Source organism: Nelumbo nucifera, chromosome 5 (assembly GCF_055504915.1).
Source record: "Nelumbo nucifera cultivar China Antique chromosome 5, China Antique-T2T, whole genome shotgun sequence".
NCBI classification, from domain to species: Eukaryota; Viridiplantae; Streptophyta; class Magnoliopsida; order Proteales; family Nelumbonaceae; genus Nelumbo; species Nelumbo nucifera.
The window spans coordinates 14633386-14647653 of NC_142653.1; the positions used below are offsets into that span (position 1 = coordinate 14633386).

At 35.5% G+C, this 14268-nt stretch overlaps 1 pseudogene; it reads right to left on the reverse strand.

Moving 5' to 3' along the window:
* Window positions 1–115: 115 nt before the first annotated feature.
* LOC148791247 (secreted RxLR effector protein 161 pseudogene) lies at window positions 116–724 on the reverse strand (annotated as a pseudogene).
* Window positions 725–14268: the final 13544 nt, after the last annotated feature.

Sequence of the window (14268 nt, forward strand, 5' to 3'; positions counted from 1 at the left end):
GGTTACGGCGCTACCTAATTCGTGGTCTGAGAAAAGATTTTATGCCTTTTATCTCATCTATTCAAGGGTGGACGAATCAACCATCAATTGTTGAGTTGGAAAATTTATTATCGAATCAGGAAGCCTTGGTGACAATATGTTTTGTACGGGCGTGAAACATAGGATTTTCAGCAAATCTGATGGCACTTTCGTTATCACAGAAAATAGAAATAGGAGAATTTGTGGCTGCACAGACATCATAAAAAAGTCTTACAAGCCAAATACACTCCTGAGTAGCCAATGTGGTTGCAACATATTCAGCTTCTGCACTTGACAATGCCACCGCGCTTTGCTTCTTACTGCACCAAGATATAACTGTTGAACCAGTATTAAAACAATAACCTGAAGTGGAACGTCTATCATTGACATCTCCAGCCCAATCGGCATCGACAAAGCCTTGCAGAGAATATACCTTTTGACGTCGATACAACAACCCATAATCCAAAGTTCCCTTTACATACCTTAATATCCGTTTTGCAGCAGCCATATGACTAGTGCATGGTCGCTCCATAAACTGAGACACCATGCCCACTGGGTATGTAATATCTGGCCGAGTTATCGTCAGATATAATAAACTTCCCACCATCCTGCGGTACTCAGTTACTTCGTTCAAAGACTTTCCTTCATCCTTCTGTAATTTGCAACCTGGATCCATAGGAGTAGTTGTAGAATTTCCATTTTCCATACCGAACCGCTTCAAAATCCTTGCAGCATATCCCTTTTGTGAAAGAAAATAACCGTTTGATCTTTCCAATTCCAAACCCAGAAAACAGTGAGCTTCACCTAGGCTTTTTATTTCAAAACGAATAGACAACTATTCTTGAAGGCGCATAGTTTCTGTTGTATCATCTCCTGTAACTATCATATCATCCACATACAAAAGAATCATGGTGGACAATGATGCTTTTATTTTCACAAAGAGACTAGGGTCAGAATTTGAAGGATGAAAACCACAGAACAAGAGATACACAGCTATCTTCCCGTACCAAGCTCTAGGTGCTTGTTTGAGACCATAGAGGGCTTTCTTGAGTTTGCATACATAATTAGGAAACTTCTCCGACACAAACCCCTGTGGTTGCTCCATATAAATATCACGATCTAGATCACCATAAAGAAAAGCGTTTTTCACATCGAATTGCAAAAGAGTCCAACCTCGACTAGCAGCCAATGAGACGACAATACGTACCGTAACCATTTTTGCAACAGGACTAAATGTATCTTCGTAATCCAAACCATACTGCCGAGAAAAACCACGAGCAACCAAGCGTGCTTTGTGTCTTGCAATCGTGCCATCTGCTGCCTTCTTTAACTTGTAAACCCATTTACAAGTAAGAACATCGGCATCATTGGGTTTAGGAACTAGATCCCAGGTAGAATTTCTCATCAAGGCTGCAATTTCATCTCTCATTGCACCTTCCCATTCAGGCTTCCCATGAGCATCATGATAGGATGTGAGCTCATTTTCAAATGTGTCTTCCACCATAAAACATGAAACAACAATGCAATGATTGATCTGGACTTCGTAATCAGGCAAATGAGTGGGAAGCTTTCTTTGCCTTGACGTCCTTCTTAGTGTAGCTTCACCTGGTGACGGACTATTATGAGATATGAGCTTCAAACTCCCCCTTTCACCGCAATCGGATTCAGTAGAAATTGACTCAAGATTAGAATCAGTAAGTGGCACAAGTTCAGAATTTCCTCCATGATCAGAAGCTGGATATACAGTAGATACTTCATCAAAGACAGCATCACGGGAAACAACAATCTTCTTAGAGTCAGGATCCATACATCTCCATCCCTTCCTGTAAGCATCATAGCCAACAAACAAACACTTTCTTGCTTTTGGGTCAAGCTTAGTTCAGCTATGTTTAGGTACATGGACATAGCAGAGAGAACCAAAAACTCTAAAATAACTTACATCAGGCTTCTTATTGTATATCATCTCAAAAGGTGATTTTGATGTACCTGGCCAAGGAGGCAATCAATTAATTACATGACAAGCACATTGCATAGCTGCTGCCCATAGCTCTCGAGGAAAATTCTTATCATGCAACCAAGATAATGTGACTGCTGTAAGATGGGCTAATTTTCGCTCAGCAACCCCATTCTGCTGTGGGGTATTTGGACACATGATTTGTCATTGGATGCCATGATCTTCACAAAATTTTGAAAATTCATGAGACAAAAATTCTCCTCCATTATTTGTACGTAAACACTTTATGGCTGACTCGAACTCCCTTTCCACCATCATCTTGAACTGCAAAAATTTGGTAAGAGCTTCACTCTTGTACTCCAGGAAGTACACCCAACTGTACTGAGAGTAATCATCCACAATAATCATCATATAACGGTAGCCACTGTAACTTGGTGTTCTGGTTGGTCCCATAAGATCAGAATGCACAAGCTGAAACATAGCGGTTGAACGATTCATGGACTTCTGGAATGGAAGACAATGCGACTTTCCATATTGGCAACCAGCAAATACAACATCTGAATGTATTTTTTTAAAGAAAGGGACACCTCCAAGTAACTTGTTTGTTGATATTTGTTGCAATAGCTGGTAGCCAACGTGCCCAAGACGAGCATGCCAAAGTCAGACACTAGTGTTTTGACTTGTTTTTTTCACATAAGCCTCACTTGCAGACAAAACATACAAAGAATTTTTCTTTGTTCCAGTAAATAAAACGTCAACATCAATACCTTTTAGGTTACTAAGAATATGAACATTGTCTGGACCAAACAACACATACCTTCCTGGGTCAGTGATTTGAGAGACTGAAGCAAGATTTTTCTTTAAACCTGGTACTTGGTACACATCTTCAAGAGTAAGACCTTCACCGTTCGAATTTCCAGTTCTGAACTGTCATTCTTTCATCACAGGATGTAATGAATTGTCAGCAGTCACAATCACTCGCTTTCTCAAGTGAGGACGAACATTAGAGAGTAATGTAGCATCTCCAGTGGCATAGTGTGAACAGCCCGAATCAACAATCCAGTCCTTCTCATAATCAATGCAACTACTAGCATCTATATTTCTGTCATTTTGATGCATAATAGAAGCAATGTTATCAGGCTGATTTATTACCTCAATAGATAGACAATTGTCCCATTTCGGCTCATCGACATCTTTTGCTTCATGTGCTACATTAACATCTGATGTTGTAAGCTTAATGCGACAGTTTGGCTTGATATGCCCAGGTTTGCCGCACCTTTTACACATTATCTTTGCACGACAAATTGACTTTATGTGCCCCACCTTTCCGCACCGAAAACATGTTAGCTTGGAATTTCTTGATTGCTCCCCTTCTGCCTTTTGCTGCTTACCACCGCTTGATGAGGGCCTGTAAGCATGCTTTGACTTTGACTTGTCCTTGACAAGAAGTGCATCTTCAACATCAGAGAGAGACTTGCCACACACTTGTGTCACCAAGGCTTCCTGATTCGATAATAAATTTTCCAACTCAACAATTGATGGTTGATTCGTCCACCCTTGAATAGATGAGATAAAAGGCATAAATTCTTTTCTCAGACCACGAATCAGGTAGCGTTGTAACCTTGCATCACTTATAGGTTCTTCATTGTCCAATTCTGAAATTTCTGCACACATTTTTGACCTTGATGAAATAATCAGAAATGGACATATTACCTTGATTTAAAGAAGCAAGCTCATTTTCAAGGTATTGCAGTCGCATTGCATTTTTTTGGGTGAATAATCTTTCAAGAGTGTTCCAAATTTCCTTCGGAGAGTCAAGCTCACGAACATGATCAATGTACTCCTTACTGATCGATGTTCTGAGCGCAAACAGAGCCTTCCCACACTTTATCTTCCATTTTCGTCTTGCATCAGCAAGCTGTGGAGTATCTTCTGTAAGTGTATCATCGCCGGAAACAAGATCCCACAAATCTTGTCCTTGAAGGTAGGCCTCCATACACAAACGCCAATATTTGTAATTGTGTCAACAAGCTTCTCAATAGTCATCTGAGAAGCACTATTTCCTCCACTCATGGTGACAGGAAAAGTAAAGAAAACTCTCAACAATATTTCTCACTGAACAATGAAATAAAATTGAACACTTGGCAACAAACCTGGCTCTGATACCATATAACAAAAGAACTGAACAGAAAATATATATTTATTACTCAATGATAACAGAAAACAGATTTTGAAAGTAAAGACTCAAGTCACTCTGCCATACTTGAGTTTATAGGACTCTAATTTATAAGAAAAATAAATCTAACTGCTTCCTAATAGTTCTCAATCAACTAAGACTTAGTGGACTCCTGTTTTCACTCAACTGACTCTGACCAAAACAAACAACGACAGAACATGGCTAAAGAAAAATTCAAATAAAAATCTGTAAACTAACAAACTTGATTGACTCAAACTCCTGACTCCAAATAACAGGGGATGCACTAACTCGTAACAAGTGTTTCTTTAGAAAAAATACCTACCATGTTTCAACACCCAACAAAACCTGTTTCAACACCGTTTCTCAAGAAACGACATCAGTTCCAAAAACCTACCATGTTGATGGGCTTGGATGCGAGATCAAATCAGCCCCCCACAACGTCCCACATCACATCCCTGTCTGCCGTGTATTGTGAATATCTCCAGACGATAATATCAGAAATGATGATGTCATCACCAGGCAATATTCCCAATACACGGCGGGGATGTGCTATGGAACATTGTGGGGGGCTGATTTGAACTCCTGTGATGGGTTATAAGCAGATTTCTCCAGCCTTCAACAACCACATTTGACTTCCGCTCATGAACCATAGAGTTTAAATAGGATTCTTAATTCTTATTCATGTTTGGTGGGTTATAATCTATGACTAATTTTTATCTATTTCTATGCTAAGCAGTTATTTGGTTTAGTGCATTTTGTATGCTTGGGAGAAAACTATTTTATTGGATTGGTACTCTCTACTCACCTAGAAAGTCTTCAAATCTCCGATTCTTGTTTTATCATTTGGTTAGTAGATTGGTGATGTTTGGTATTGTGGCTGCTTATACTTGAAATATTGCCACATCAACACCACTTAGTAGTTTTGAGTTTAAATGCCAATTTCCTATTGGTTGAGACTATTTGGAGTTAAAACGATTATAAAGTGGTTCCACTAAGAACATAAACCAGGGGGTGTGGGTGCTCTATAGCTGCCTAGTTGAAGAAATTGTTCAATGACCTAGCTCTTACTTGGCATCTTACATGGCATTGTGATGATATATTCTCGTGTATCACATACTAGCGAAGATTGATATTCACAATTGAATACCCTTAAACCCTATCACCAAACAAAGGTTCTTTGTTTGGTTCTGCCTTTTGTGATTCTAAAACCATTATATCTGCATCTACATTTTAATCTTTGTGTAATAATGAGCAGATCAATAGAAAACATTTATTTTTAAATTGGACCTTGGGATGAGAATCGGGTTTTTTTTTTTGACCTAGTTGGTTTCACATTGAATATACTTATTTCATTTAAACATCTATACTGTATATAAAGTGTGGATGTAGTGGAAACTTTTTTTGAACTAAAATTACTTTCTATTTCTTTGTTAAAGAAATGGTATAAAAGCTATTTTATTATAGCTTTAACACCAGCTTTAATGTCTTCTAAATTTGTCATATTTGTACATTTAATTCATCTCTATTCAAAGAGTTGAAAATATAACTTCAATTATTACTTTCCACCTCATTTTATCCCCTCTCATTAATTCTTATACTTAGGTTATTTTTACTAATAAATGTTATTAATTAAATCTATGTCAATATTTTCAATAATATAAATCCATATATTTCAAAACTGACTCAAAAACAAAACCATTCTTTATCTAAGTTCCAAATCAAATTGTTCAACCTATGAAGTCATAGGTAATAAAATTTTTAAAATAGAAATAAATATAAAAAATTACAAAAAATGAAGAAAAAATTAGACACACTTATGATATTTTTATTAATCAAATTAAAACAATAATTATTTTTATTGATAATTTAAAATGACCAAAATAAAATATAAAATTAATAATAAATATTTTAACTTTTGGGTTAAATGTGTTAATCTTTAGTGTCATAAATAATTACTAAAATTAATAAAACATAAAAAAGTACATAAATTTTTGCAAAAAAAGTATTCAGTCACATGTATAATATCATATTAAACAAAAAGTAAGTGTGGCATATAAAAATTATTTTTACACACAAAAAATTACAAAAAAAAATTGAACACATTTATAGTTCTACATTTGCACTTCTATTAAAAACATGAATAAGATTGTAGAACTTTCTTTTGAATAAAATCAATGTTTTAAAAACCGATCCAAAGACGAAATCGCTTTAGCTTTCGTTTTTTAATCAGCAGTTCAACCATCCAGTTTGAGTGGGTTAAATTGATAAGATGTAAAATATATTTGTAACTTTTTATTTTGACTGTTAGGTTAGGATTATGTTAAAGCCCATCATATATATACATTATTAATTAGAGGGGAGTGTGAGACTTTGAGAACGAGGTGGTTGGTTAAAGCTAAGAAGTGAGAAGAAGAAAAAGAAGAAGAAGGAACCACTAGCGATGATTATATCCATGTTTATCATCACTACCACAACAACTCTGTTTATCCTCTTCTTACATCTCTCTAAATCTCTCTCAGATTCTAGGTCATTTGTTTTATTGGTGTATCTCAAATTTTTAATATAAGATCAATGTTTAATCTCTCATCTCTTGCATCGATTTTTTGATTTTTTCATTAGATTTGTAATTTTTTTGTTGTTACAATTTGAAAAGAATTACAAAATGAGAAAATTCAAAATCAAAATGGAAAAACTAAAGACCCTAACTAATTTTGGCTATTAGGAATAAACAAACAAGATTATGAGATATAAAAGTTTCTTTTTCATTTTTTATTTTCTAATTTATATTTTAAAATAAATAAATAATTATAATTAGTTTGAAAGCAACACAAGGACCATTAATTCGAGTCAAGCATTTTAACGGTTAAACTATCTGTGTTAGTGGTTCTCTAACCATTTCAACAGTTTTTTTTTTTTTTTTGTAAAACAGCAGTTCAAGGCCAAAATGGAACCAATGACTTGATCGGTTCCCAAGCCATATGGTTTGACCGTCTACTTTGGTCCAGTTTTTAGAATAATGACTAAAATACTTAATGTTGAATTTAATCCTTATTTAATTGTAATTTGAACTACTACTTTTTCACATCACTTAGCTTCTTCTATTTAAATCTTATATTTTTTTTATAAATGAACAAAAGGAAAAAATATACACTAAAAAGATAAAACACTACAAAAAGAATGGGTGTAGCCAAGTAGGTATAGTCCTGTCAATGGTAATTGAAACTTCACAATTTGATCTGATTATCACATATTTGGTTTTAGTATTTATGTAATCAGATTTGGATTTTGTAATATGCATATGATTTATAATAAAAAAAATAAAAAATAAAAAATACATAAAATTTATACAAAATTTTGGATATAGTATTAGTACAATTATAGATAATTGTGATGTGTAAAGCACATGCCCACTTACTAGTTTTAGATAAATGTACCAATACCAAACATAATTTTGCCGAAAACACTTATTCAATGCCTAATCAACATAAGTATTAACTAAACAAGTTTTATGTCAAAACATGAATGTCAACATTTTGACATAAAATATCATTGCCACTCTATGTTTGAGTCTGAAATGGCAATGGTACAACCAAGGGTTAAGGTATGGATACGATAGTTCCGATATGGGGCGTATCGTATCCGTATCCATGGTCATGGGAACGGGATACACCACGGCTGAATACGTATCCCACGAGTTGTGTATCGACATGATACGCCTCTGTTTCAAGTCGTGACGCACTGTATCGATGGATACGGTTCGATACACACCGATGCAGAGGTGTATCCATGCCTAGTTTGATAAAACAGTATTTATTTTTCATCTTTAATAAAAATTTAAAAAAATTATGAAAACTTAAATAAATAATTTAATATTTAATTTTTCCAAAAAATTTAATAAAAACTAAAAATTATAAAAATAATATATTTCATCTACCTTAGATGATTTTATATTTTATTTTACACATAATTATATGCTAAAAATGAAAGCATAGTTATTATTTAAAAAAATAGAGTTTTTATATAAAAATACTAAATAAATAATTTTTACCAACAAAATTAATGGAAAACAGAAAATTCTAATTATAAAATCTGAAATGAATAATTTAAGATTTATTTTCCCAAAAAACTTTAATAAAAATGAAAATTATAAATAATTTATTTTATCAACCTTAAATGATTTATTTGTTTTATTTTACAATTATGTGTAAAATAAAAACATTATATGTTAAAAATGAAAGCATATTTATTATTTAAAAACTGTTGTTATTAAAATAAAAATACTAAATCAATAAATATTCCCAAAAATTAATAAAAATTGAAAGTGATAATTATTGTATGATGTTTGAATGTTCTAGAGTCCTAATATTGTTTATTGTAATATTTCTTTTCATATAACCGATTGAAGTATGCATTTCTATCTTATTCATAGATAATTCAACTTTTGGTTAATATTGTTAATGTATTTATGTGATTTGCATGCATTTCCCTAGTGTATCCAAGTGTTACTACATCTTTCGTTCATATCCATGCGTTTCCAAAACGTATCCGTATCCAACTTGTACTACATCTAGGGTACAACACACTACTTAAAATTTTTTAAATATTCTCATATGAACACAAGTTTGTAAGCATTTGGGCCATTCTCACTAAATATTAGGCTGAGAATTGGGTTTCGTGCCGTCCATGCCTTTATGTAAATTTCCTACTTCCTGCTCTAAGCGGAAATGTCCGGAATGAAGCTAGAGTGTCGATTTGAAGTTTGAACCCAAACCAGGTTGCTAGAGTAGCCCGCCCTTCCCCAAGCATCACAGAGAGAGACACAAAAAACCTTCCAGTAAACTGGGGCAAACATTGAACAACTATACACAAAGCAAAGACATACCCAAATGCAAACACTAAAACAGACAACTGAAACAGAACCAACAACATCGCTACAAAGAAAAGAAAACTAAGAATAAATCCTAACAACACAGAAAATAAAAAAAAAAAGACTGAGATACCTTTAACTTAAATTTAACAAGTCTATCATTTATTATCTGAATTCTCTCCCTCTATTGAACACGACTAAATATATACAACGGGATTCTCTGCTAGTAAAAACCAGTTCAGATCAGGTAGGCACAACGTTGTAAGCATATTTAATGTGCACTTGGAAATTTTTTTTTGACACCTGCCCCTTAGAATACCCTTACCGCACCATTGAAAAAGATTAGAACCCACTTTTAACAGTTGTCAAAATACTCATTTAACGTACTTACTTATGTTGTGCCTACTAGATCTGGTCCCAGTAAAAACTCCTACGCCCCAATAATCAAATGTCCTTTTGGATTATCTTATTATGCCCTCCTAGATGTATTCATTTGGATTTCGAATTGGACTTTGCAGGAGCGAGTCCGAGAACAAAAACAATATAGGTTTTCTAAACTTTTTTAAGGCTAAATTATATAGAACCCCCTTACTACACTCGGGATTTCTTACTCACTTTTCTTACCCATTCCCTAGCCACCGTGAATTAGAGCCACACATCTCTATTATGAATTAAGAGACGTGTGGCTGCAATTCAGGGCGGGTAGGGAGTGGGCAAGAAAAGTGAGTAGGAAATCTAGGTTCCAGTACTATGGGGTCAGTGACAAAGAACCCCTATAATTTATGACAAAGACCCCTTGAACTTTAGCCATGAGGTCCTTAGCCATTAAGTCAGATTACTGGATGTGATAAGTTACCAAAATACCCATATGGACTTTTTTATTTTCTTTTTATTGCCATTTTCTCTTAAACCCTAACCTAACCTAATTTCATGCGTTATTTTACGAAAATCAGCCACACAAACGATTGATTTCCACCGAAGGAATTAAACCCACATTTTAGTCCCTTTTTTTTTCCTTTCTTTTTAACTCCCCACAGTTCCTTGCTTCTCTTGCCGGAAAAATGTTAATCTTTCTTAGTTGGAAAACCAAGAACTTTATCATTTGTTGGCTGGGAATTCCTTCAAGATCCCGTCTTCTTTATTTTCTAACAATCAATCAGCATTAGAGTTACCGGAATCCATGGCAATTTGGTTGGTGGTGTCTTCTCACCATTCAGATAAATAAAAACGGGTAATTTGGGGATTTAAAAAATTAAACAGTTAAAATGAAAAATCTTTTTTGAAATTAATTGATAGAATGGTAAAAGAGGGAGGTCTTTGTCTCTTTTTCTGTAAATGAAAATATAAGGATTTTTGTCACCGACCCAATAGGGATATTTTCTGTAAATGAAAATATCCTACACTATCCTTTAGTGGTAAACTGACAAGTGTCCCTTGAGCTGCGTTTGTTTATGGTGTAAATGCTGAATGATGTAATATTACACTCTGATCAGGTTTGGGGCTGTTTGGATGGAGTGCAAAAGATCAATCGATGCAAAAGATCAAGCAAAATGCAGGCATTGGTACCGCCCAATATGGATTTCAACTTCGATAATGCCTGCTTTTCTCCCTGCATTAGAGCTCCTTCTAGCCCCAAATGTTTCTGTGAGTTCTACTTCAGTGCTCCAACTTAGTCGTACCAGGGTGACCTTTCCGTGACAAGGACCAACGACACATACAGTAGAGATGGGCCTTCTTCTTCTATTATTGTCCCATTTGGTTGGGGAGACAAGCTCGGAGAACAAATATCCAATGATAGCAACGAAATCAATTTCGCCTTTGATTTCAGTGGTCAGTTAGAGAGAGATTCACCACTGATATATAAGCTTTTCGACGGCGGCGTCATCCAATCCCTAAAACCTCCATTGCGGTTAGGTTCCTGAGTCCGCCACTCGGAAGAGCGTTGCTTCATCATCGAGGACCTCCAAGTCCCCCATCTCGCTGGGGGAAAAAAGATGTTCAGTGAAGCGTTGTCCCCGCGGCACAAGAAGGATTTCAATTCATTTGCAGCTGCAAGCCAACAAAAGCATACAAAACCAGAAAATGATTGAGAAAGGGTCTCTGGTTCAAAATCTGCCCAAAGAGAGACCAGATCACCCTCGCCATTCAGGGTTTCTAAGTTTACATGGGAAGAAGAATAACACCAAAGCACCAAAGCCACTTTCTCGAATCTGAATTTCTCCTCTTACTCTTCGTGTGGTTTTGAAAGGGCAACAAGAAACGGAGAGTGAAAGATTTTCTTAGTTTCGAATTGCAGTGGCAATTGGGTGGGTTGGGTTGGGTTTGGTTTTAATTCATCTAACCCATTAACCCATTAATGATACATTTACATAAAATTAAATGGATTGTGTTCAACCCAAACCTGCATTGACCCAATCCAATGCCCAAATCCATTAATCTTATATTTATGTACTTAAAACAAAAATACTAACTCCCATTTGACAAATAAGTTGGTTATAGCTTGGTGATAATAGTATTTGTTATTTAAACAAATAGTGAAGGTTTAAATCACATGACATGCATGCTATATTTACATAAGTGGCGAAGCCATTTAACTATATTCGAGTTTTGGGTTTGACTGAACCACTTAGGTTCAAACCGGCCATACCAACTTGAAGTATTTAATTGGATTATCTTCTAGCTAATCACATCAAGAGTGGTTGAACCGTTTGGGTCGGGTTGTGCATGTACAATCGGATCAGGTGCTCTAGACTAGGCTAAAGCAAGCAAGTTAGCTTTTAGGTCGGATTGAACAAGGTCTGGACCGAACCAGCCCATCCGGTTCAGTTTCATATTAGGGTCAACCCATATCAGCATGATCTAGATTGGGTTGGGTTCAGACTGAACTAACTAACCCAAACGAAGTGAACTGAGGTGATTGGGTCTGTTCATATTTAGATTGAGTTGAACTGGTTCGAACTTGGGTCAAGTTGATTTGGATTTATGTAAATTTGGGTGAAGTGTGTTGATTCGAGGAAAAACTAATTTTAGTCAATAATTAATAGAAAATTAATACATTAATTATAAATTATTTCATTCAAATGAAGAAAATTAAAAGAAAAATACTACAAAATTAATACTTATATTTTTAGTGGTTAACCCAATGGTTATCCACAACCCAACCCGACCAACCCATTTAAATTGACCCAATGGATGATCAACCCATTTCCATTCCATTTCCACCCCTCATTCCGAAGTGCATTGGCTACGTTTGGAAGAGGTGTAAAACATCATCAGTGTAAAAATACACTGATGACGTTTTACACTGAACCGTATATATAATGATCGTTGCATTTTGAAAATCGATGTAAAAAAATGTAAAATTTTACATCGACAAAATTGATGTAGTTTTTACATCGATTATTGATGTCAAAATTTAAAGGTAGTGGGGTTTTACATCTATTATTGACATAAAACTACACTCCATCCAAGCGCACGCAAAATTGAATTGGAATGTAGTTTTACATTGATAATAATTACATTCTTTTACCAAACGCATACAAAAGTGAACCAATGTAAATTTTACATCGGTTCTTGATTCACATCGCATCCAAATGCAACCAAGAGGTCAAAGTGACGAACAAGGATCCTCTATTCCGTTGATGGGTATTCTCCAAAATTTAGCAAAAGTTTGTCGTGTATTTTACATCAATCATCTGAACGCGTTGGAGTGTTAATGGGTGTAAAAGCTGGTTCGCTTTTCACACTCAAACAACCTGACTGTTGTTAAACCCGTCAGTGTAATTTTGTATTGGGGTTATATTAGATAAGGGCAACTTTTGGGCCCTAATATCAATAAAAGTAATATATTTAATAAAAATTAAAAAATAAGTTAACTTTTAAAAATACTATCAAAAAGGGGCAAAGCTACTGTTCATCGTCTTCTTCTTATAGATTATTCGTCAAAGCCGTCCGCCGTCGCCTCCGACTGTCGCCTGTAGTCACAGAAATATCTCCTCAAATCTTTCTCAAACTTCATACCCCTTCGCCTCTATATAAAAAAAATCTCACTACTCGAATGGGAGTGAGTGAGAGAAAGAAAATTTTACTCATGACTCTCCCTGAACCATAGACGACGGCCATGTCCAAATCCATTGGTTTCCCCAAATCTAGAAAGTAGGGCTTATGTGGTTTGGGAAAACCATATGAGAACAACTATATCATTGTCGAACCGGTTCTCCTTGACCATGATGTCGCTATCCCCAGACGACCACTATGTTTCTAACTTATACTGCGGCGAAGGGGACGCCATTTCCTGGGATGCCGACACCTACAGCCCAGGTCCCCCCATAACAACTAACACTTATCTGTCGACGACCGACGACAATGATGGCCAAGATAGGGACCGCTTTTTTGCGACACTCATGGATTTTGAACTCCACCACTTGCTGGTGTCCGACTATCAGCGACGTTTTCTCGATCGTTCGATTGATGCCACCGCTAGACAGGACGCCATTAACTGGATGTTGAAAGCATAATATTTGTCCATCTACTGAATTATTTTTCATTAAATTTGAGTCTAGCCTTCCCTTTCCTTATTGTTTTTTGCAATTTTGTTTTTCTTCTTTCCGTGACTCAGGTGCATGCATACTACCGCTTCAGACCTGTAACGATGTATCTCTCCATCAATTATTTTGACCATTTCCTATCCTCTCATAAGCTCCCGATACATAGTTGCCTTCCCTTGTTTTTTGTGGGCTTGTGGCCAGAAACGTTGCTTCTCATGTCAATGAAATCCGACGCTTGATGCCATTTTTTTTTATTGTTTCATCAAACGAACAACATGGGAATGGGTGGCCTCTATAGCTGTTGTCGGGCATGCATCTCTATAGCAACGAAAATGGAGGAAACGAGCGTTCCCCTCTTCTTAGACTTATAGATGAAGGACAAAGGCGAAAGCGGATATGAGCGAATGTGGTAGCGGGCGTCTCTGATGAATAATCTACAAGAAGAAGAAGATGAACAGTAAATTTGCCCATTTTTTATATATTTTTTTAAATTAACCTATTTTTTAAATTTTATTAAATATATTATTTTTACTGATATTAAAACCCAAAAGTTGACCTTACGTGATAAAACCCCTTTTCTATTTACACCGCAAACAAACGCAATGTTAACAAGTATATTTACAATGCGAACAAAAGCAATCTTAACACGTATATACACATGTAATGGTACATCTGTCAAAAACAA